The sequence below is a fragment of the Buteo buteo genome, chromosome Z (assembly GCF_964188355.1).
Source record: "Buteo buteo chromosome Z, bButBut1.hap1.1, whole genome shotgun sequence".
NCBI classification, from domain to species: domain Eukaryota; kingdom Metazoa; phylum Chordata; class Aves; order Accipitriformes; family Accipitridae; genus Buteo; species Buteo buteo.
In genome coordinates, this window is record NC_134204.1 from 62,547,627 (window position 1) to 62,569,432 (window position 21,806).

At 39.6% G+C, this 21,806-nt stretch overlaps 1 protein-coding gene across 14 annotated transcripts in view; it reads left to right on the forward strand.

Annotated features, from left to right (window-relative positions):
- The first annotated feature begins 5,992 nt into the window (after nucleotides 1-5,992).
- Nucleotides 5,993-21,806, forward strand: part of FER (FER tyrosine kinase) — a 196,501-nt gene continuing 180,687 nt past the window's right edge. For 6 of the 14 annotated variants that reach the window (XR_012648927.1, XR_012648928.1, XM_075020215.1 and 3 more), the window contains exons 1-2: nucleotides 6,240-6,332; nucleotides 20,050-20,157. The gene's annotated coding sequence lies outside the window, so the exon portion shown is untranslated. Of the gene's footprint in view, nucleotides 6,333-6,373; nucleotides 6,480-6,734; nucleotides 6,948-7,143; nucleotides 8,731-13,935; nucleotides 14,154-20,049; nucleotides 20,158-21,806 lie in introns of those variants that run through there. The other 8 variants (XM_075020214.1, XM_075020208.1, XM_075020216.1 and 5 more) reach the window with 8 other exon arrangements.

Genomic DNA, 21,806 nt, shown 5'->3' on the forward strand with positions numbered 1-21,806 from the left:
TTGCTTACATTTTAGAAAGATGGCTGTCCTTCACCATATTAGGTATAATCATATAATCAGATGGATTAAATAATCAACCTGTTCTAAATAACATGCTGATGTCTCAAGGCAAAGGCTGAACTTCTAGATCATGGATTAATAAATCCTGTCCTAAAGATTTTTTTGTTTGCAGGATTTTATTTATGCTTATCAGTTTTGTTCACAATGTAATCCTACCAACAGTTGTGTCAGCACAACCTAGGATAGTAGCATATTGCAGCATGGGAGAAGGAATGTGCATTGTGGGAGAGTGGCAGGAATGCCTTAAATTGGAATTTGTCCTCAAGGTGTTTTTTTTTTTAATAGACTGAGAACTGTTTCATACAAATGTATGCACAGTGAAGGCCATGATTTATTTAAGCATATAAAGTGGATTAATATGTGCATTACACTACTGTCTCCTCCTTAGAGTAGACAAGGCAGTGACCAAATACACTGAAAAAGAGGTGGATTTCCTATCCCAGGCTTGGAGGGCTAGTATGACGCCACCAAAGAGGTAATCTCAGCCTGCCACTTCAGGAATTGTACTCTTTAGGAGCAACAGTAGACTGAGGTATTGCCACACTCATCGCCCTTCCCTGACTGCTCACACCTGGCCTTGTGTGGCTGATCTGTGCTGGCCCAACCACTTGTCTGGCTGCGGTGTTACCCAGATCGAGAACATGTCTGGTTTAAAAAAGCATAAAAAGACTCACATAAAAAAAAAAAAAGTAGATTTAAAAGTAATAGCAAGACTATTTTTTAAGCTGGGTCATCTCCCTTATCTACTTTGCAGAACAGTTGCATAAACGCTTCTGGGGGCAGAACTTAGGGAATGGCATGCTGAATACCGAGAAGGGGAATACATGATGGTGGAAGGGTGGCAGAGTGAGCAATACAGACTTAAGGTATTGTATCCAAAGATTGCACATCATGAATCTACAGTCAGAGAGAAAATATCAACAGAAAGCTCAGTGTACTTTTACTTAGGTAGACCAATGTATGGCTGTCATGCTTTCTTGCAGTTGGAAAATTAGTTTGCCTTAACACTGATGAACCCTTTTAAGGTGGCTTCTGTACTGCGTGACTCGTAAACATTCACACCTTTCTCCAATCCAGGTAAGTAAGCAGCAAGATACAAATCCCTTGACTTTCAAGGAGAGACATTTAGCTGAGACATTATTATTCAAGCTTAAGAGTAATAACTAGCTCTTCAGTCAGCAACTGAAGGGGAATTGGAAACAAATTTTCACAGAAGATTGCACTTTTTTTTTTACTAGTCAGGAGCATAATATGGATTATATATGAATTAGCAATGCTTGCTCCATAGAGCTAGAGGTAAGAAAACAAAAAGTGTATCAGTCTGTAACGCCATCTGATGTACAGGATAAAACCAGGGCTTGTCCTATTAGGAATGGGGGCCCAGTGTTTGTAAGGACTTTGCATAAACTCTGTAATTATTTTTTAAATTGGTCTAAGTGCTCAGGAATTTATCTATGGGTCTTCTGTCCCCTCCCTTATCACTAGTTGATGCAGTGCATCGTTTAGATCCAGCATTTAGATTACAGTGTGTCTGTTCCAGTACTTGAGCAGCCTGTCTGTGACCACCTATTAGGTTGCAGCCTATGACTCTAATTAATGATAACAGCAGTAAATTTATCAGGAATTTAAATAGTCTTAGAAAATCAGAGATTTGAATGCTTGTACTTAGATTTGGATTATGAGTGGCTCCTCCATTACATGCCTGGTTTTTGTATTCAGGCATTAGCAAGGATCAGTAGCTCCTTTTAAGAATGAAACCATGACCTGAATTCCCTCACATCATTGGTAATCTTTCCTTATGTCTGCTGAGTTTTAATTCATTATTTTAAAATTAAATAGAACTCGCTGGCTTCTTTTACGTCTCTAAGAAGTTCTGTGGCACATTCCAGCTTGCACACAGCTGAAAACCAAATTGTTTATGTGCACATGGACATTTGCCTGCCTATTTGAATCTGTATATACATATATATGTGTGTGTATATATATATTTTTATATATGGAAAGGCTGACAAATATGCCTCCTTCTGTTAATCCCACCATCTTTGGTTTAGCCACCATGCCCTATAGAGTCAAATATTCAAAGTAATGGGAATGGTGATAGAAAAGCAATGGCAGGTACTAGGATTTAGGAATGCCTATCTGCATCATAGTTTATGATTGGGAAAACCCTATCAGGTTATTCTAAGGAAATCTCCAGGCACCTTAAACACACAATGTGTAGATTTAAATAGCACAGCATAGATCTGAAATTGGTCTGGAGGCAGCACTAGTCAGATCGTGGTGTTGTCATAGCAACAGACATTGAAATTCAAAATATGAAGTACAAAATGGGGGTGGGTGAAAAAGAAGGGTAGAGAAGAGAAAAATAGCAAGTAATAATGAAAATCTGTAAAAAGAATATGAAAATTATACTTTTATAACCAATGATAGAATAACTAAAATATACTTACTCTGCATAATAGTATTTGCATTTACCTTTTCCATACAACAATTTGAAAATGCTTTATAAATATTAACAATCTACACCTTCTAACATCCCTCAAAGAAAGTATTGATGTTGCCATTTATAGATAGAAATACTGAGGCAGAGAGAGGTTTGTGTAAGTAGAATGTCTATGGCAGAGGTGAACAGAGAGTTCAGCTGTTTGCTCAGCTCTGTACTTACATGTTCTTTGTTTCATTGCTTTAACATGCCTGAGTTTTATGATGTTATTATCTAGATGTGTAACAGAAGAACCAGAGTAATTTTCATAATAGTGATAGTAATGGTATTCTGTTTCTGACACAAAAGCTCCAGTGCTTTAATACACAGTTTGTGTAGTTATTTAAACTATTTACTGTATTTCTTTGCAGTAATAGCGATAGTAAATAGGGAAAAAATGAGTAAAACAGTAAACTGCAATATTTTTTCCAAAGATGTACAATAGTTTAGAATAGGATACTCATTCTTGTCTAGCTCATCAACAAATTGCAGTAAATCTGACTCAACAGGCAGGAATTAATATGCCCTTGTTGGGGATCAAGGAACCATATTGTTTGGTCAAAAGCCTGAGATTACTGGGGAATTTTTTCTCAATTTATTATTTTTATCCCTCACAGACACCTCTTTGCAATCTTTTATTCTGAGTATACCTCTATAATAACTTCTCTATATTACAAACTTGTGTATAATAGAATTCTTTACTATATCCAGGAGATTTTTTTTTTTATGTTGGATTTTGCAATGACTCCCATTTTACTTCAGCATTTTGAAGGAGTGATAATAAGGAACTTTCTCTCTCTCTTTCCTACATTTATATTTCCCCTTCAGGCATGTTATTTAATTTAAAGTTGTTATCATTTTTGAAGTAATACAATGCTACAGTATCTGTCCCCTAAGAATAACTAAAGTTTTTCAACATGAGTGTCAGCAGTATAAAGCAGATAACATGCATGTCACATCCAGGTATCTTAGGCAATCAGCCATAAACAAAGAAATTAGATAAAGGTAGAAAAGAAGCATTCAAAATTATGAAAATGTGCTGACTGAATTATAGACTGGCAGTGGACCATAAGAATTGCAGCAAACAGAAGAACAAAAAGAAAAGGATTCTTGAAACGTAGAGCTTAAACGAATAGGACAAGAGTTTTACTATTTAAGGAGCAAATCCTCTGGTATTTCTAGGGTCACAATGGTGGGCAAATAGATTATGATAGAAAAATGGAAAATTCTCTGGTAGTTGGGAAGCCAGCAGGAATTAAAGCATGAGCTTACAGAAGTCGAGTTACATGAGAGGAGAGGACAGACCCAGGATACTAAACTGAATTTTTCAGGTATTTTACTAGACGGCTGCTATTGTTTCAGTTAGTTGAGCCATAAAATGCTCTGCCTGGTAGGTGCTGATGTGTTCTACCACAGAACTCGGCATGTGTCCAGGTGCTCGCCGAGTTCCTTGCAAGACAATTTTGCAATAACATCTGAAGCAATGCTTAAGTCCCACCGTTGTCCAAACCAGTGGGTTTAAAGTACTGATGTTGATCAGCTTTGGTTTATGATGAAGCTATAGATTTAATGTGTAGGACTTAATATGTAGAGGCAAAGGGGAGAGGCTAGAAGAAAGTATGTACAGGGATTGACAGAATGTACTGAAGCAAAAGCATGTTCATTTTCCTGATCCTTTTTTTCTCCTTTGGATACTTTCAGGACTCAGCCTCTCCACTTCTGGAGTTAGACAGTGGGCCCTGGGTCAGGCCAGGTAGGAATGGGGCAGAGGAAATCACATATGGGGCTGAGTGGAGGAATGTGTGCAAAATCAGAAGGCTGGGATAGGGAAGAGATAAAAGGATTAGCACCTGCAGCCTGGTAGAAATAAAGTTGTTAATTTGGCTTTTAGTTGTGCTAATATGCTTTTAAAGCTTTTCATATTCAATTAATAATTGCACTTTCTAAATGAAATTAACAATTTGGTTTTCAAAATAGTTTGCATATGTCTACCCCATACTGCAGTGACTACAGTTTAGGCTGACCCTTTTTTCATCTTTAACAAATATCTGAAAGCTTTGGAAAAAAAACCTATTACAAAAAAGAACAAGGAATCCTTTCTTCCTCAAAAGTCAAGCAGGTTCTTCAGTAAAGTTCAAATTCTAATCAGAAAACTAACAAAGAGAGATTTTTCTACCCTCATACCATTGTCTACCAGTTTTCATGAGTTTCAAGGGTCTCAAGGCCAGCTAAATTACCAAACCATAGACATAATCATAAAAGATCTTCTTTAGGCATGTGAGCAGCTTGACTGACAAGATATCTGCCTAACAAAATGGCTGACGTTCGAATATAGCTGAACCAAGACTGAATCAGGCTGTTTGCACCTGCATTTGTCGTAAAACCCTGTCATTGATGATTTCTTACACTGAATTGAGTATTTGCATCTAAATTAAGGTTTTTTATCCAAAATATAACATTGTTGAAAAGTATCCAAATGTAAATTACATCTTAAAAACCCACTTTCTACTACAATTAAACAGCTTTTTTGGTAGTATTATGCAAACATGCTTGTAACTGTATATAGGTCTCACCTTGCCACAAGGTGCATATAGATGAGGTACAAAAGAATCTAATTCTTTCTCATCTGATAAACAGGTAAATAAAGGAAATTATTTCTATAAGATGTTTTGGAAGAAAAAGGCATAAATAGCTTAAATAGAGGTAGAAAACCTCTGCACACAGCAAAGTTTCACTAGTGCTTTTTAAACACTCTGGTCTAAACAATCTGGCCATCGATTGGAATATGATTGATTGCTCTGCATACATCCTGGTTTTTTAGGCTCCCCCCTAAATACTAGTGAGTGGCAACCCCTTGAGAAAGGATATTTGTCTGTAACCTGTTACAGGGTTTTTATGTTCTTCTGTATGTATGAAATACATCATGGTATCAGACTTTGTTATCACTACTTAATTAAATTTAATTTTTAATTTGCTTTAAACATGATCTGTTACAAAAGACAATATAAACCACTTTAATATTCATGAAGTTTCCCCAAACCTGTCAAGTTAGTGTCACAGTATTTTCTTGCTTTTTCTTCTCTTTTTTTCTTTTTCTCCCCCTTATTTTCCTTTTTTTTTCTTTCTTTCTTTTTTTTTTTTTTTTGCTTCTGACTGCCTGTACCTGACACTAGAGTTTGCGAGGTACCAAACCATCAGACTCCTTGCCTATCTGTCCATAAGCTGTGACGTCTAGCAGTTATTTTCTCAGGATTTGCTATCTTTTGGTCTCATACATTTCTTCTATGTTCGCACCTACGTTTCCATGATCAATAAACAGCACAGAAATCACACAAATATTTTAAACCCGGTGTACATTGTATCGTAGTGTTGCAATGATGTAAACATTCCTTACCAGTTATTAAGCCTTGAATCTAATCCTCTGTGCCCACTCTCCACTAACCTAAGGTATTTCGAGGCGTGCCTTTCCAAACAAGAAGTTGTGAGGAAAATCGTTGCTGGGAAACGGACTCACCGCGCGCCGGAGGCGGAGCGGGGAGGGGCAGCCCCGCCCTGCCGCGGAGCGCCACGGCTCCCTTCCAATCGCGCCGCCTCTCCGAGCCGGGAGGCGGCGGCGGAGGCGCACCTTCCTTCGCTGACTGGCCTCCAGCTGCAGCGCGTCACCAGGAGGCGGGGAGCGCTCGGACTGGCTGGGAGGGAGCGGGGAGCCTGGCGGCGATTGGCCCGCGCCGGTCACGTGGCGCTGGTGGGGCCGTGACGCCCGCGGTGGCGGAGGGGCTCGGCTTGTCAGGTAGGTAGGTGCCGTACGCGGCGCGGCGGCGTCGGCCCTGGTGCCCGCGCCCCGGCAGCGGCGCCCGGGCCGGAGGGCGGCCGCCCCCACCCCCTGCCGTGCCCTGCCCGCCCGCCCGCCCAGCAGGCAGCCGGTGCAGGGGAGCGGGTAGGCCCCGCGCGGGCGTTTACCTGCGGGCGGGCGGGTGGGGCGGGGCCGGGCCGGGCCGGCAGCACCGGCGCCGCTCGCCTCTCCTCTGAGGGGGCGGCGGCGGCGGCATCCGGTCGCCGCCGGCGGCGCGGGGAGCCGTCAGGGGCGCCTCTCGCCCGGCGGCGGCTCCGCCCCGGCGGGGCAGGCAGCGCGGCGGGTGCCGATCCCCGCCCCCGGGGCCGCCGTCGGGCCGGGGGCGCGGGGCCCTGCGCGGGGTCGGGGCGGGCCCCCGGGCCGGCGGCGTCCGGGCTAGGGGACGAAGGAAGGGAAAGGGCTGACCGGGTCCCGTTCCTGCGGCGTCTCTCCCCGCCGGTGCCCGGCATGTCTGATCCCCTCCTGTGCTCCGGCTGCGCCACGGCACGCTGGTCGGGCTGTAACTGCTGCGAATAACGGGAGGACGCGCCAGCCGCCGCTTGAAACTCTGCGGTGTGTGCCCGCCCCTCCCCCTCCTCCCCCCAAGAAATGCAGCGCCCCTGGTTTTGTTTGGTTTTTTTTCTCCTGCCCCCCTCCTGTGAGAATGCTGTACAACTGAGCGGCTGCCTTCACTTAAGCATTAGATTTAGAGCCTGCGTTGGTCGGGCCTTGGTGCTTCTGCCCTGGCTTTTTTCTTGTGAGTGTTTACGGCTTGTGTGTTCGTGCGTTTCATGTCTGCGGGGGTCCCGAATGCTCGCATATTTGGTATTGGAGAATGAAATGTACAGAAGGGCATTACACATCCCTTTTCATGTTGGCGTATGTTTCTATTTTGTTTGAATCTACATGAGCGTACAGCCTTGGAAGTGACATATCCTATGTGAACGGCTAGGGTTTTGTTACGCTTTTAAAAAAGCCAACTCGTCATCTTTTTGCAAGAAAGCAGCAGTGCTTTCCAAGTAGTTGACATAACTTCTCCCCACTTTGTAACAAACCTGCACAAAGTGACTTTGATGCTCTGCTGTATTTTAATGCAGCTTCTTCTAACGAGTTGCAGTGTAAGAAAAAACTGGGTGACATCTGAAACTTTTTGACCAAAATAACTTACTGGGTATTATTTTCAGTTAATTGTACCTACTAAATAATGTGTAAGAAAGAGATGACTGATACAGTTTACTACACGTGTGTGCTAGTCTTCTGAAGACTCAAGGAGGTGGGACGTTCATACTTTTAATCTGCTCTCAATCAGTTGCAAATGATGGACATGTTATAGTTTGAGTTACTGTAGGGATTATTGATGAGACAAAGGTGTGTTCTCTGCTTTTATAAATTCCTTTTTACTGCATTGAAGCAAATTGTCAGTGCTGTTGCAACTTTAAAATATACATGCATGGAATGTTAACCCCGGCAGAGTTGAGCTTTGGGGAATTGCTTTAAAGCAGAAGATCAAGTCTCCTGTGTACAAGGTTACTTTTTAACTGAGCAAAAGCTCTGTTAACCATCATCAAGATCCTTTCCTGCTTTCCTACAACTATTAACTTCATGTCACAACTGAATCTTTCAAAGGAACATTCTTCTTCAGTTGGTATTTGGATTGCCAGTGCCCTATGTGATCACGTAGAAATCATTCTGAGGAAATACTTGAAAATAAAGACAGGCTGAAGAAGGGGTGGGAGGATTTTAAAGTAGAGTGATACAAAGGAAGATGAGATGGGCCTTCGTTAAGAGAGGGGGAGAGGTAACATTTGTTTCACTGGAATAAAGAGATTTAACATGGGGAAGCAAGATTCAGCTACATGGGGTTGTACCGCAGTTAGGTCACGTAGGATGTATTTCCATACTTTAAAATGTTCAGAGTTCAGTTTAGTTCTTCGTGCAATGGAGAGGAGAGCGGCTTTGCTGATCCGAAGTAGGTTTATGCTAGATGCGAGTCGGCCGGTGTGTTCTTTCTCCATGCAGAGACCCCCTCTTCCTGCCCAGCTTGCACCCTCTGCTCGCTGCCGCTGCTCGGTGTCCTTTCAGCTGGGAAGCAGAGGGATGAAGGAAGGTATGTTGCCGTGTCAGCCTGAAGGCGGAGGAAGCTGGCAGCAAGCCCAGAGTTGCTCCATACAAGGAGATGGGCTAGCAGCATGAGGTCATAACTTCACAGGGAGGGGTTTTTTTGCAGTGTGTGGGAAGTGGGTCTAGGAAAAGGAAAGGGGATTCTTTTGCTTGGGGGGGAGGAGAAGCAGCAAAGAGAAGAGAGGAAAGCCTAAGTTCATTCCAGCAGGAAATAGACTGCATATATGCTCCTGTCGTAAGATAAAACTCTCCACATAGCACTGTCTTAATTATAGTGTTGATGTGTTTGCTTATAAAAATGGATTTTGAAAACTTAGTGGAGGGGTTTTTTATACAGTAGAGAGAGTCTTGGAATTGTTGAGTATTCACCATTTTGTTAGGGATTTAAAGGGTTTAAAATACTGTGCATGTAAATATGCAGCAGGATTCTGCTGTATAACATTTGTGTTATGTAACTGTAGCATTTCTTTGGACAGATTTATTTTGGAAGCTTTTTGAAGTGGTGAATCAGTGGAATTTGTAGCTTTGTTTCCGAAGTTTGAGAGAAGGTAGTTACCCTGCTTTTTAAGAGCTACGTGTGTGGTCGCGTACAGTGCATAGGAAGTTTTGGAAATGGTTCTTAAAAAGCATCAAAGATGCTTCTAGAATTTTTTTGTGTGTGTGTGGGTTTCTTCTAGGACAACTTCATGGCATGGAGGATTTTGATACCTGTCATCTCGTAGCATGAAATCGTATTTGAGAGCATGACTGTAATCTTTTCTAATTCCTCTTGCAAGTTTAAATGCAGAGTTCACGTTGGTTTTGAGTGTTATGAGTCTGAAGGAATAGGGATTTTTTCAGTCCTATGTGTTTCCCTGATGATGATAAAAATAAATTCCCAATAAATTAAGACTTAATGCTGATATTAATCTAAGTGAGTGAACTGTACTTCATAACATCATTCTACTTTGGATCTCAGAGTACCGTTTGCTCTGTAGTCACTAGCTTCCTTTGCATTGCTGCCTTTCTACACTAGAGGGAAAAAGCCAAATGGTTTAACCACATACAATTTCAAACTTTCTTTCCCACATCTGAGCTTGTTACTAACCTGCTCATGACCCACAGATGATGAGTGTCATAGCAGTGTGTGGAGACAGCTCTCCATACTCAGAGCTGTACTGTGGTTCAGTGACTGTTTTCTGGCCAGTTGTACAGGTTTGTCAGAATTCCCAGTCTTTGAAATGTATTAACTGGCTTGTTAGAACACAGCTCTGGCTGCTTAATCTTGCCTGTGTTGTGAACTTGCACCTTGAGCAGTGAGGGTATTTCATTAGGCTTTCTGGTATGGTTGCTCTTATTTTCTGCTGAGGGGAGGTTTACTACTCGGGCCAAATCTTGCGCTTAGATTGTTGATAGGGTGAATGTGGCGTAGCAGCAGTAGTTGCGTTCTGTCAGACATTTCTGTGACATAGCTCTCTGGTAAGAGGATCACATGAAACTTTCAACTGTTAAGGGAGAAATAAAAACATTGCATTTGTACCCTTAATCTGTCCTTTAGGTATGCTTTACAGTTATTGCATGCACAATACTGTAGTCCATTTGGAATGCTGTCTTCTTAAGTGCTAGTAATGAAAATACTTAATGAATGACTACTTAATAGTTTATCATGTATTAAGCATTTTTCTACACGGTATTCAAATCTTGATCTCAGGACAGTCCTTTTGCAAGCTCCCTTGTAATTGATCTTAGAGTTTCACAACCTTTTTTTTCATACTGTGGTTTTGGAAGCGATTTATTTTAACATGAGGAGCTGAGACATTAAGAAATTAAGCTTAAGCATCAAAATAAATTACCATAATTAAGACCTAATGAAAAATCAATTACCTTTTAAGTAGGGGCAAGCTGTGAAAAGTTTGTGAATTGTTGCGTATTATGTAAGCACTCTTTGCCAGAAGCATGAATAGAATCCAAAATAAAGTTAAAGTGTATTAAGCATGAGCCCTTTGTTCCCTGAAATTGCCTGTTTAGAAACTGGGAAGCATACAGTTACAGCAATGAGCATGATAGAGGGGCTTGTCTTCATGACTCTGACAGAATGCTGACTCATCTCCAGAGCACTCCATCCTCTGTAATAACTGAGTCAGGCATTTATGGAGAAAAGCACTGTGGAAGTAATTACATGATCACATAATGCATATTCCAAAGAGGGTGGCATTTAGGTTTTCGTCCTAAATTTGTGAATCTCTTAATTTCAGTACTTGATTTGTCAGCTTTGCTGCTTTTCTCCAGCTCTGTTTATGCTTAACTTTTTGCTTTAGGAAAATTGGGAAGTCTTATTCCATACATTGACAGCATATGGTAACTTACATGGTTCATCATCACATTTATTATGTTTGCTGTTTGAACTGAGAATGGCAGTAATAAATTGTTTTTCTCAGTACAAAACAGACTGGAGTGGGAAAGGGCATAGATTTAATGGTTATTTAACAAAGGCACGAATAACTTTATTGAATATTTGGTGCTATAATGCTCAGACAAATAATGTATTAATAATGGCTCAGCTGGTGGAGGTTGTTAGCCTCTGGGCTAGAAAAATCATAAAAATCACCCTTGGTGAACCTATAAACAAGTCAGAGTAAGGTCTTAGGATAAACTTTAATCTTTGAATACCTAAAGCTTGTCCTATCTGCTATTAAATTGTATAAGTTTGTTCAAAATCTGTTTACTGTAGTGTACTGCCACTGTGTCTTGTTAAAATACAGCTTTTGTGAATTATGCTAAACCTTTCTTTAATGTTTTGGGTTTCTTTCAGATAGCATCTGACTTCCTAGTTGTGGCTTCTGCTTTGAAATGTTCATGAATGTAAAATAGTACCTCACAGTATTTGTATCCCAAGTAAGTTTCAGGAATTCCAGATAGGGGTACAGTCAAGTGAAGTGGCTAAGTTCTAAAAATGTGACAGCTTAAACACTGTAAATAGTGGTATATTAAAACAATTGTGCTATCCCTTCAGCAAAATGTTGTGAGAATTGCTTTTGTAGCCAATTTTAATGAAAATCGTATGACTTTGCAGGATCTTTTTACTAATTAAAAGATACAAAGCATCGAGTCAGAAAAACACACACTTGTTTATTGTTGATGTGAGTATATTTCTTGTATATTAATGCTGTGAATTGTGTGTTTTCTCCCAAGGAGAATATCTTTTCCATAATTTTTGTAATACGGTTGTTTACCAGTTCAGCAGATGTGGTAACTGAAGTTCACCAGATAAAAGGAAATGCCCGATTCGCCAAATACGGAAAAATGTTAGTAGTTGAAGTGCGCAGCCAAAAAAGCAAAGAATTGTAAAGAGTTAAAAGGTCTGTAACAAAGGTACAGGAAGGCCTTTTAATCCCCAGTTCTGCCTATTGGATTAGGTGGATGTTGAAATTGGAGTGGGAAATCTGTCATCAGTGAATGTGTTAAGTAAATCTGAAGCTACTATTTTAACAAATTTAATTGGCATCTAGATCATGTAATTTACCCAAATGATTCTTTTTTATGTGAGGAGGTAATTACACACATCCTTATTGAGGTAAAAATCTCAGTTTGATTCAATCCTTGTCTTCCTCCACAGCCTCTTAGTTTTCCACGCTGCATGCTTTCTAGCTCTGCTTTTCTGGGGCTAGCTGGTATCCTCTGAAAGAAAACCTGCCCACAGCTGACAGGATTGTTTTCTCCAGGCTCTGCTCCAGCCGCAACATGGATGCGCACTGCAGCAGATTTGTGTCCTATGCAGAACAGTCTTGTGGAGGTATCCTATCCCTGTATGCCTTGTGTCCTCAGACCTAAGGCTTCATGTTTGCACTAAGCATGCAGTGCATACCCTGCATATCGTGCTGCTAAAATATGATGCTGATGGGCTGTGATCATGGTGATCTCTTGTGCTCTGGTATTTCACCACCGGAGTCCCCGGAGGCAGACCTGGGGAGCCTAGTAGAGATGTAGGGATTTCCAGTGTGGATGTGGCTAGTCTGCTTTCAGCAGGTGGGAGCTGCCATTTCCAAAGCAGTCATTAAGCAGGTGGTTGTTAACATTTGACTATTACAATAGGATGGTTTGTGTCCTTCTACAGAATTTTTCTCAGATTAGGTTCGGATTTCAGGTATAAAGATGCAGTCAGTCAAATTCCCTTCAACTGTCTCAGAGTACAGTATGGCAAGAATTCTCAGGGACCTAAATAACCCTTGCCTACAATACAAACATTAATATAATGTCTAATTTTTTTTTTTCCCTAAAGTATATCCATGAGTTGTGCTACATCCTGAAGAATATTGGCCTCATAAATAAAAAGTTAGCTGCTTGGTATGATTTCTGGAAAGAATACTTTTGATATGCAGAATGAAAAACTTGGGATAAAAAAAAAAATCTGTTGCAATAAAGATCAGTTAGACTGAATTTTATGTATGCAAATAAATTTCCATGTGAAGAGTCCAAGCATATGGTTTTTTGGCTCATGTGCACTTCAGTACCATTTTTCCAGAGGCCCGGGACATTAAACATCCACAACTTTTAACTGTTTGTTACAACATCCATTAATTAAAGCTTGATCCATTTATACATTTTCAAATGACAATAATACCCTTCAGAGGGAGTGTTCTTTATAACTGGGAAGGCTGATGATACCCAAGCAAAACTGACTGGATCTAAAAAGATGGGGTAGGTTTCTTCCTGTATCTTGAAAAGTTAGTCCTGGTGTGTATTTGTAAAATGTATGTATTAAAATTTGTTACGTGCTGCAAGTGTTTAAGAAAGTGGAAATGCATAGTTCCATCTTCTGACTCTACCTTTATAGTGAGAGTTACTGTATCACATTTAACAGAGAGAGTTACCACAGTGAGTATCTTTTAGGATGTGGAGCATACAAAGGAAAAGTCATTGAGCTCAGGAACAGCAAACAAAGACTTGAGGCAGCACGTTTCTGTGAGCCACAAGATATGTTATATTTCCTGCAGTGTAGCAGTCTAGATTCTCAACTGTTGGGAAGAGACAGGACTCTCTTCCTCATGGACCTGAGTTCCTCATGGGCTGGTTTTCTGTACAGAGTACTGTGTAATCATACTACATTAAATGTGATACAGTGGTGCCAAGGAAACAAGTGACCTCAAGAAGACTGAATGAACAGTGAGCTAAGTAGAAGGTTTAATGAACCAGAAGGCTGTAGTTAGTTTAATGAAGGAAAGAAGAAGCAACACCCTGATTGCTCTTTGAATTTCTTTTCAAAGAGCGATAAATACTTGGAACTAGATTATGTTTCTCCTGAGGAGACCAGTATTGTCGTATATTACAGACTAAGGGCAGATTTATAATCTAATTGGTTTTGGCTGCAGCAAGAAATTCTGGCTGATGTTGGGCCATAGGAAGAAATTAAACTGCCTTTACACTTCTAAAAGTATTTCATGTCCTGTGGATTTCTGTTTTTCTATGGCAGTCCACAAATCTCAAGAGGTAAATACAGTGCTTCTGGAAGAAGCTCCTAGCAGTGTTCTGGATTTCTAAGTTGAAACATGCAATGGCAGCAGCTAGAAGAGTTTTGGGACCTGAAATCTTTCCAAGGAGGAATCTTACGTGGTGTATTGTGGTGATGAGAGACCGACAGTACTGTGTCAGTATTCTCCCTGCTCTGTCTTCCCCAAAGAGGTATTTCAGTAGGTGGCCTTGGGATTGAGGGTTTGCGCTTGGATGTTTGGGGTTTTTGTGTGTGTGTGTGTGTTCATTCTAACTTGCCATGTATTTATCCCAAGGCAGATGGAGAGCAAGATATGAAACATTACCTTCAGATATTTGGAGGTTTTTTGCAAATAAGGATGTCTGCTTCCTACCTTTGAACTGGAGAAGTCAGCATCTAGTTGAATGAAAGAAATGAACAAAGAAATAAGTTAACAGTGCTTAGACTAACTCATTAGTCAACAAGGTTACTACAGCTACTTTTTAATTTCAGTGTTGACTCTTGCTGCCGCTTTTCCTAGCAGTTGTTTTTATCTTCCCTATTCATCTAAGACAAATCTCCTGAAGATGCAGTACTTTTGTTGTCTTCCGTTGCTCTTGTTTGTTCACAAGTTTCTTTAATACACTATATAATATATACTTTAAATGAGCCTGAGTCACTGAAGTGTGTATTATTTTTTTTTTCAATTTGTGGTCAACTTTTGGTCTCTTTAGCATTATATGTTTCTTTGTAATTCTATAATGGTCCTGTCCTTTAGCCGGTAGAACTTGTAACAGGGTTGAGATGCTGGAGCACAGTGCCTGCCACATGAGAGTCATTTTTACCACCCTCATCCTTCTCAATCTGTTTTTCTGTTAAGATCTAGTGTGGAGATAAATGTTGCAACACTGCAGAATTGAGAGTTTGGTGAAAATTTGTTGGTCAGGTACTCTCTGTAAAGGCTGTGCTTTTCTTTGGCTTTCCTTGCAGCCTGGAACTTAATACGAGGAAAGTTTAATCCCTGGAAAAGTACAGGAAGGAAGGCTTTCTTCACTTGTAAGCTTGTGGAGGGTAATGGGAAACTAGGTGCATTTACCCTTTGAAAGCAAGGGTGATGTGTGTCTGTTATTTTGTAAGTGGCACTGCCTCTTTCAGAGTTAGTAAGAGCACAGCACTGAGTCCTGAGGCACAGTGCCAGAGTGTGACTTGTGGCAGCCAGCCTAGCTCCGCTCTTCCTAACCTGTAGCTGCCTTCAGCTTTTTGTACTTTTCTGCCTGGTCTGCAGCATCTGCCTTGCTATTTATCTGTGACTGCAATGTAGAAACTTCTACAGGATTGAAGCAAAACTGGTTGAGTAACAGCACCTAAAGAGCACTTACCACATGGTTCACTACCAAATGGCAGCTCTTCCTGTGGCACATTTTTCACCGGAGGCCTGAGATGATAAAGGGCATGCTGAGGAAGTTTTCAGGTCATGGGGAGCTGGGAACAACTGCAGGTGTGGTAGAGAATAAGATTACTATTTAGCGTAATCTTGGCAAATGGGAGACATCATCTAGAACAAAGCAGGGTGTCAGCGAGCACAAAAGCAACATGCTGTCTGTAGGCTGGGCTGCATGGGTACGTGATGGGGGAAGAAAAAGGGTACAGTGCCGTTCTGTGGAAGAGGATCTGGAATTTTTGGATCACAAGCAAAGAAGGACACAGTATCATGATGTTGGGAAGAGGTTAAAGCAGTCGGGCAGGAGCTCAAAAGTAATTTGAAGTAATCTTTCTGCTCTTCTCATAGTTGGTGGGTTCAGCAGTACCCCACTGTTTTAGATTCTGAAATCTAAGTGAGATGGGGACCTACTGGAGGGTGTTCAGAGGACAGCAGTGGTCTAGAAAATGATTTAAAATAAAAGATTGAAAGGATTAGAGTTGCTTAGTCAAAAAATAGGATATTCAGGTTGCAAAGAAGTGGCTAGTATCTTCTCTTTATTCCTGAGTCATGGGGTGGGGAAGGTGGGGTTTGGTCATTGAGAAACTTTTTTCTCAGGCTAAGGGCAGGGGAATACTGAATCAGATAGCCTGAGAAGACACAGACTTGACAAAAATCTTTCTGCCATAGGTAAGTATATGTGGTTCTTTGGTGGAAGGGGAAATAATTAGATGGTGTCTTTAGATTACAAGCCTTACACCTACATGTCAGTGACTTTACTCCCGTCATATCTGTTACTACCATTTGCACGTGTGAAAAGAATTCCAACAAGTAAATGAAAACTTTGCGTATCCCAAAAAGGAAGTGTGTCTTGTAATTCTAGGCAGAGGGTCTTAGAGTTGTTTTTTGGGGTTTTCTCTTTTATTTTTGTTTGTTTGTTTGTTTTTGTTTTTTTTTTTTACTACTGACAAATGTAAATTCTATTCTTTGATGGAGATCACTGCTTCTTGTTTGCATGTATTTTTAAGAAGGTCACAGCTGCAAGAGCTGCTCTGGAAAACTGTGGTCTTCATACAGCTGCAGCGCTAAGAGAGTGAGAGTGCACACTGTGTGAGGATGTTTGTATGCAATCAAGTGAAGTTCCTCTAGCTCAGTACTTGCTACTGTCAGATAAGAAGGGGCTGCTGGCACAAACATAGAATAATAGTTCCTGTCCTCTTTTGCAATTTAGAGACATCTTGAGATGGAAGTTCTGCTGTTCAACAGATCTGTTTTTTTTCATGAATTTTTATAATAATTTTTGAACCTGTTTGTATCTTGGTGTCAAAAATGTCTTTAGGCATTGAATTCCCTCATTTAATTATTTATTAGGCAAAGAAGTACTTAAGAGCAACTTTTAAAAATTTTATTTGATGTTCCCATGTTCTTCTGGGAAACATTTCAGGCATCTGACATACCATGTCTCTTTTTGCTATCATGATTTTTTTTTTTTTGTACTTTGATCTGACACCTGATCATACTTACCTGTTCTGTGAGGTAAAAAATTCTCTTTACTTTCTTTGTGTAGAAGCTGCTCCATAGTCTGATCGATATTACCTATTCTTTTTTGGTGCTTTACATTCTTCATGAGATAGAATAATTTGAAGGTATAGGCACACCATGAATGCATCAGCAGCATAAGAATATGTTATGTTCTCTCTTCTCTTCATTTAAAAAAAGTCTGATATTCTGGATGGTTCCTAACCTGCCCAGTTCAAAGCACTGAACAAATGTTTTTGAAGATGTATGTTCAGAGGCTACCAGACCTTTTTCTGGTAGTGGCATTAGATAACCTAGAGTTCTCTCTCCCAGTGTGTTGCATTGCATTTCCTGACATGTGACGTCATCTCCTGTTTTATATGCTTGCTCAGTATTCTGTGGTTCTGCAAATTTTTTAATGATGGGTTGGTTTTGGTTGCTCATAATAATTTTGTATAACTTGCAAACTTTAGCACAGATGATATGTGAAATGACAGATATGCAGGTTCTGAACAGCAGTCCAAGTCCTGGCACAGATTCTGGTGAGGCTTCTGACTCTCTCCCCTGTGAGTCTTTCTCTCTTAAATAGTACACTGGAAGGTCTTCATTTCTGTAACAGCTTCCTATGAGAGACATCAGCAGAAAATTTTTGGAAGTCTTCTGTTCACTACTACTTCCAGCACCTTTATCCACGGGAACCTTGATTCCTTCAAAGAACTCTTCAAGTTGCGAAGCATCACGTTCCTCTACAAAAGCTGTGTTGTTGTTTTTCTTCCTATTATTCCAGTCTACAGATACTTCAGTATGGTTTTAACCACCTTGCCTGGTATGGAAGTCAGACTGTCTTTGTTGTGCTTCTCCTGATTGCCTTGTCAAGCTCTGAAAAAATTTGATGTATTTTCCACTCCCCATTCCTCTTTACTTAGGTCACCTTAAGCCTGAGTTTTTGCAGAATTAATAGTTTGGCAATTTCATATTTGATGCTTTAACTCTTCAGCTGAATAGTGTCTGGATCTGGTGAATTCTTACTATTAATTTGATATTTCTAAATGTTCCTCTGATGCTTCATTTAGAGAGATTGCCTTAGGTATCCCCAGTCTAAAAAAGATATGGTATGGAACTGGCTTTGTCTGTCTCAGACGTAATTTCAGAAAACAACAGATCATCTAGGTTTTCTGCTCTATCCATATCTTCTTCTAATTCTTTTATATCTTCATTTTCTAGTGGTTTATTGCATTGAGGTAGCAAGCTGTATCAGATTCTACTATATTTGAGCTCAGAAATAGCAATGGGAATTTTGTAACATTTTATCACTGGCAAGCTTTTATTATACTTCTGTGTACTAGCTAGCATATGCCTATCAGTTAGACCAGTACTGGATTTGTATTACCAGTTTTAAATTCTACTAATGACCTGTATGCAGATGAAAATATGCACGTAGATAAAAATTCAGTAGTAATTGGAATTCTGAAGAAAAGTTGGGTTTGCATTTTATTTTTATATTGACAAACAAAATTCTCCATTCTAACATATATGATAGAGTAGTTCTTTAAAAAAAAAAAGGCGTGCTTTTTGTCTGTGTGCAGAGAGCAGAAGACATAGCTTGTCTGTATTTAAGTGGCTCCAATCTATTGCTTCATTTAATAAATGGAATTTTCAGAACGGGTTTGTTTTACCACATGCAATTCTTTAACATCTGCTTGAAATCTGAATGTGCCCAGGTGGTGGTGGTAGCATGTGTTTTACTTCCGTGAGTCCCATTTGAACCAGGAAAGGGGTTAAAAATAGTGTTTATGTCCAGTGGTATTCTGGTGTTTCCAACTGGTTTGCTTTTGTGATGGGAGGACTGGAGCCAAATTTACTACAGTGTTTTGCTCTTGCTTGTAATTTTTTGCTGCTGAAGACTTTCTCTTGGGCTTTGCAACTTTGCAACAAGTATTTTTTGTATCTGTTATTAAAAATGTGGTGAATTTTGTAATGCTTCTAGCCTGCTGTGTTTTTTTTCTCCTTTTGTATCTGCTTGCACAGCTGCTGTTTCTTTGCAGTGACTGAACGTAAGCATCATTTGCAGTCTTTTCTATTTTTGGTCATGGAGAATGGAAGTTTTGTATTTATATTAGGCAGCACTGTGTTTCTACAATGTCACTAAATAACCAGAAAGGAATACCAAATAACATCTGCTTGAACATCAACTAAAACTATCCCTTCGTAAGATTTTATAAACGTGTCCATGATTAGTGCTTTGTTTTAAATAATGGAGATCTTGAAAAAAGTTCTCATTTTTTTACCCTTATACACTGTGTCTGTCTTTCAGTTTTGCTTAATATGTCTCTTCTTACAAGGGCATTGCTAAACTGATGTTGAATGTTTCATCTAAAGATTTAACTTTAGATGAGACATTCTGCTATGGGATTGTGAGTGAATACTTCACATAGGTCCGGTTGTAGCTTATACAGTATACCTTACACTTGTAAGCTATATGCAAAGCCTGTTTCTTCTTATTTTTTGGATTTTATGTACTCTTTTCTTAATATAAAACCTCAAAGATCCAGGCTAGACTGCAGTCCAGAGTTACAATTTGAAATTTTAGTGCTGCAGTCATCTTAACTTTCTGACCTTTTACTATTCTAGATATTGGAGTAATTAGAGCCATATAAGCAATTTCTGTGTCTTGATTGGTCGCTTTCTCATGTTGCCACTTGTTTTCTTACAGTCTAGTGAAAATACTGCTATGAAGTTTATCTTTCATATAATGAATTTTGGTTTTCCATGCTTTCATTTTCCTTACTAATGGGCTTCCTTTTTGTTTTATCAAGGGCAAAGTTCAGAAATAAATGAATTATCTAGTTTTCTGGCTACAGTACACTGTGTCATAAGAAGTTCCAAGAACTTAAAAAAAATAATCTTTGGTCACGTGTAGACACAAAATTATTTCTTCCCTCAAAATTGTGTGTATGAAGTGATAGCATGCTACTACTTGCAGTTATTTGAGAAGTCTGCTCTTCTGTTTTCTTGAACTCTGTCTTATTAAAAAAAAAAATCTGTCTTCTGGTAATAATCTGAAAATGCAAAGCAAATTACCTAAATTCAAGTTTTGCAATGTAGCTTGAAATGCTGAAATAATAATAATAATGATGATAATAAATGTCTTATCTGTTTTTATTTTACAGAGTGCCCAGAAAATCAAAGTATATTTTAGAAAGTGAGAATCAGAAGAAGTAGCTGCTGACATAAAGGGAAGTGTATTAAGGATCATTTCTTAGGGGAAATTTTTTAAGGTATGTGAGTTATGTTTTGCAGAAAGGCTGCTCATTTTGCCTTGAGTGGACTAATATTTCAGACCAGTTTTAAAACAATCAGGCTAGCTTTAGATTACCACTTTGGATGTTTATTTAATGCAGTAGCTCTATGGATGCATTAATTCAGCTAGTTTGTGTTTCATACATTTCACATCAAATGCATATGTAGATAATATTCTGAATATGTGGTTAGTGTAAACAAATGGTAGATAAAGCATGTGTTTTGTGTTTCATGGTCTTGCACATTCCAGGAATGGATCCTACACTAACAGAAATGTCAATTGTTTTAACAGTCTATTTTTTATTTAAGATGTGGATGGAGGGCTGAGAATGATTTATTTCATTGTTTTAATGGAATATAACCTACTGTAAGCTTCACATTCAGCAATTGAGATGCACTAACAAATTGGTCACTTGATATACAATTTCTTTTAAATCAGAAGCCTTGAATTTGAGGATTTGTCTCCTGAATCCAAGTCCCCTTCCTTTTCTGATTTAGCATGATTCTTAATGTTTCTAGAAAGGGTCTGTAAAATATAAGCCATGCTAAGTGATTTGCAGCCCACACAGATTTAGGAGCAAGGGAATTGACAGCAGATCAAGAGTGAGTGTGGTGCTGTCTGCATACTGTGCCCATTCAATATTCCTCCTTCTGGAGGGGCCAGATGTGTGCTGTGCTTTCCTGTTCTGAATTTAACTGGGAGCAGGCATGCTTCTGGTTTGTGATTTATCAGTTGCCTGCCTTGTCATTGATATTATGAAACCACAATTTCCAACTGATGCGTGTGGATCCATCATCATTTTGAGATCAGCAGTCACAGTCTTGGATATATTTCCCGGCAGTATATAACAGAAGACACCAGTTGTTATAAGGGTAGGAGAGCATCCTGGGAAAGTACTGCTATACACATGCTCTGTTCTTCCCCACTCGTTTGATTTCAGTCCTGTGTAAGACACACAGGACCCTTGATCTGACATGGTATGGCCGCTCTTGTGTCAGGGACAGATTGCAGTCTTTAAATTAATTGCAGATTGGCTGTGAAAACTACTTTCTTCAGAGTTGTTACTGGAATCCAGGAAGACTACTAATGCTGGAATATTGGCTTTATTTGCTGAGAGGAGTGTTACAGTATTGAGGAATGATGTGACTGTTATTGAAGTTTCTCACTGTCATGCTGAGAAAATTTAACATTGATTCATTTGGAATCTGCACTGCTGTGGTGGTGGTGGTGGAGACAATTCATAAACTGTCTTCAGTAACTATGCTTAAATTTAGAACTGTTCAAGGCCTGGTTACTCATTCACAGTATATTATTAAATGTACATTGAGTGTTTACTTCTGGTCAGTGATTAGTTTGTTATTTTGAGAGTGACTGTAAAAAGAAAGTAAGTCTTACTTTCTTGGAATTGGCTCTGAGACATATTTTAACCACTAAAGCTTACCAAATATTGTTTGGCTAATTTGCATATAATTTTTATAGTAACATATATTTATCGCATTTCAGATAAAAAAACCCAACTAGCTGAAACTCATTTGTCCTATTTGATGCCACTAGGATTTTACTACTTTTACAAAACATGCTAGAATTCAGTTTGCGACTTCACTGGCATGTCAAATTATGCAAGCA